General features: G+C 39.4%; 1 pseudogene across 1 annotated transcript; it reads left to right on the plus strand.

Moving 5' to 3' along the window:
* The first annotated feature begins 1,393 nt into the window (after positions 1-1,393).
* On the plus strand, positions 1,394-2,254 carry LOC308499029 (deoxyribonuclease TATDN1-like; annotated as a pseudogene). Its single transcript has one exon. The product of its transcript is annotated as a deoxyribonuclease TATDN1-like (transcript).
* The last annotated feature ends 1,712 nt before the right edge of the window (positions 2,255-3,966 follow it).

Consider the following 3,966-nt stretch of genomic DNA (forward strand, 5'->3'; position numbering starts at 1 on the left):
TAGGCTGGAAAGAGGGTTAATATTCATTGAGGGGACCACCTTAGATTGAGTATAGTGCCTAGGTTTAAACTCTATGATTTGGGGCAAGTTACCTAACTTCTCTGGGGCTCAGTTTCCTCATCCGTAAAATTGGAATAATGATAGTACTGACTTGTTAGGTTGTTTTGAGGATTAAATGAAAAGTATTTATAATAATGCAAAGCAGTTGATAAATTTAGCTATTAGGTATTCATTTCTTCATCTACTCATCAAATTATAGTGTGTATGGATTTTTCTGGGTGCTGTGGATAAGAAGACAGCGAAGGTGAATGTTTTTGTGTCACTTAGAGTTTGGTAGAGGAGACAGGCAATGACCACATAAATGAATACATACAAGATAATTTAGAGAGTGATAGATGTTAGGAAGTAAATAAATCAGAGGATGGGGATGGGTGTGGAGAAGGGAAGCTTTAGCTGGGTTATCAGGAGAGGTCTCTCTACACTTTGCATGGCAAGAAGCTGTGTAGCAGGCTGGATATGAGCAGAGGATACTGGCAGAGTTTGCCTCGAGTGCAAAGTCCCTGAAATAAGACTGGTCTGTCAGTAGCGAAAAGCACAATTGTACCAGCAAAGGCAATTTGCAAAGCTCATATTCACAAATAGACCTTCTTTTGCCTTCCTCATGGAATTAAATGCTGTTACTGATCTCAAAACAACCATGGGTGGTTTTATACACAAAAATTCTGGGTTAATCTCTGGATTTCTCAGATGGTTTTCTTTGCCAGGCCTAAGAATGATTTTAGGGGTGTGGGGGATAATTCTTTATCAAGATGAACAGGGTATTGGGGTTCATTCATTTAGGAAAAGAAGGGGGGAGGGCTTAATGAAACGTTCAGAGCTCTTGGAAAGGCCATGAATAGTAACCTAGTACCATGGGCATCTATCTTGAGAGCATGGCCTCATATTCACTCAGGTCAGCACTCAAGTTAACAAAGAGTTAAAGCTCAGTCTCCTCAAGGAGTTGGGGCTGGGTCCCCCTCCGCCAACATAGCAGAGGAGGATAACTGATATCTTACTGAGGTTTGGTCTGTCCTGCTGGGTGTTCACAGCAAAGACTTGTTGCTAATGGGTCTGTTGCTTCTTTAACTCTGGCTAGTGGTTTGTTGGGTCCACATACAAGTTCCTTTATAAGGTAACATCCTCCACTCTTCCTAGTATAAGCAAGAACATTCGCTTATTTATCAATCACACTGGCAACTACATCTTTAAAGAACATATTAAGAGCATACGAAGAAATGAAAATCTACCAACTGAACAACGCCAGTCCTTTAACAACAGGTCTGATGAAAAGTGTCTGCCCCCAAACTATCCAAATAAGAAAAATGACAAGTGGCTTCCACCGGTGAGGAGTCGCTTCAAGTTCATGAATATTGGTATCAACTTGACATATCCTATGTTCAGAGGAATTTATAGGGGAGTTCAAAAGCGTCAAGATGATTTACAGGATGTCCAGATTGGTGTTAAAAGTTTATGATTACAGGAGAAAATATACAAAACAGTAAAGATGCACTGCATTTGGCACAAACAAATGATGTTTTCAAGTGCCATTGGATGTCATCCTACAAGATGTGATGAATTTGAAAAATATAATTCTGATCTTTACTGAATGGAGTTGCTAAATCTTGCTGAAAACAACAAAGGGAAAGTTGTAGCAATAGGGGAATGTGGACTCGATTTTGACCAACTACAGTTTTGTCCCAGAGATACTCAGCTCAAATATTTTGAAAAACAGTTTGAACTGTCAGAACAAACAAAATTACTCATGTTTCTTCACTGTTGAAACTCACATGCTGAATTTGTAGTCATAATGAAAAGAAATAGTGATCAGTGTGTAGGAGTAGTGCATTCATTTAATGGCACCAAGGAAGCCGCAGCTGCTTTGATTGACTTGGATCTTTATATAGGATTTAATGGTTGCTCACTGAAAACAGGCTAATTTGGAAGTTTTGAAATCAATACCTAGTAAAAATTAATGATTGAGACTGATGCACCTTTATGTGGAGTCAAAAGGACACATGCTGGTTCAAAATTCATAAAAACTTCATTTCTTACCCAAAAGAAGTGGGAAAATGGGCACTGTTTGAAAGACAGAAATGAACCCTGCTGCATAATTCAAATTCTGGAGATAATATCAGCAGTAGGAGATGAGGATCCGCTGGAATTAGCCAATACTCTATCTAACAACACCATTAAAATATTTTTTCCTGGCATGTAATTGGTCTATCTTCCATGTTCCATCACGTATGTAACATTTCATGGTAAAACTTACTGAAAGTTTCAATAAAGGAATTCTCTGGGGAAAAGAAGAAAGGAAAAATGACAAGTAACTTGAGGGTGTGTGCTGGAAAGGCCACAGATCTGGGTCTTAGCACCTTGGTTCTATCTCTACCACCTGTTAGCTGAACACGGGAAAAAACTAACTTTTGTTGAACCTCTACTATTTGGCAGATTTTGTGGCAGTCACTTTATGTAAACCATTGCATTTAATCTTTACAACACCTTATAAAGTAAAGATTCATCCCCCCACTTTTACAGCAGAGAAAACTGAGGCTCAGTGATATTACATCTTCTCTTGGTTAGTAATGGGAGCCCTGAGTGAAGCGAAGGCTGCCCGGCATCTACGATTAGGCTTTCCTAGGATACTATGAGCTATGTGGATATACAGATTTTGAAATTCAAGCACGTTTCACTACATCCTACCCCAATCCTGGTCAAAGCCATATCGTGTTTCACCTGGATTACTGTAAAATAGATTACAATAATACTGTAATTACTGGATTACTTACTTCCAACTGGTATTCCTGCTTGCATCTTTGCTATCTGAAATCTAGTCTCAGCACCACAACAGTATGATCCAGTTAAATCTAAGTTAGGTCCTGTCGCTCTTCTGTTTAGAACTCTTCAGTGACTCCCCATCTCATTCAAAGTGAAAACCAAAGCCCTCACTATCACCCACAAGGACCTGCATGATTCAGCCACTGGGCCACCCCCTGGCCACACCCCTTCAACCACTCTGACTTTATCTCCTCCCTCTCTCATGCTTTAACTCTGCTCCAACCACTCTTATTTCCTTGTTGTTCCTTGAATGCCTCAGGCACTCTCTTATTTCAAGGCCTGAGACCTTCCATGGCTACCCTACCTAGAATTTCAGCCGCCTCAATTCAACACTTTGTATCCCATGTCCTTGATTTATTTTTTCTCCTTGTCTCTTATCATTATGAAGCATGATATATATTTCACATATTTGTCTTGTTTGTTGCTCTATAGTGCATGATGGCTTAGACCACGGTGGGAGCCATGGAGATGGTGAGAAATGGCTATATTCGAGATAAATTTTGGAAGTCATGCTTATAGGACTTGCTGTGGAGATGAATGTAGGATTGAGAGACGGAGAAATCCAAGATGTGCCTTGGGTTTTGACCTGAGCAACTGGGTGGATGGTGGTGCTTTTTGTGGAATATAAACTTTTATTAGGAATGACGTTTTTTAATAGGGGAAATCAACAGTTCGTTTTTAGCTTTATTAGTTTAGGAGGCACATTAAATATCCAAACAGAGCTATAGTTGTATATATACACATGAGTCTAATCCTCAAGGAAGAGGTCTGGACTGGAAAAATAAATTTGGACATCAACGTATGGATGATATTTGAAGACATGGAACATCATGAAGTCGTTAAGAGAGAAAGTGTAGCCAGAAAAGAGATTTACAAAAGATTTCTAGAGCAATCAGTGTTTAGAGATTTAGTTTAGACATCTATTTAGGAATAGATGAAGCAGAAAAGAGGAAATTCTTTTAGGAACTAAGTCCAAGAGAAGGAGAGCAAGGTGGGATCCAGCGCCCAGGTTGACAGGGCATGTGACTACAGATATAGATAAGCTTGTGAGATGAAAGGTGGCAAGTTGAAATGGTTTTCATCTGATTACAT

This window comes from Rhinolophus hipposideros, assembly GCF_964194185.1.
Source record: "Rhinolophus hipposideros genome assembly, chromosome: 6".
NCBI classification, from domain to species: Eukaryota; Metazoa; Chordata; class Mammalia; order Chiroptera; family Rhinolophidae; genus Rhinolophus; species Rhinolophus hipposideros.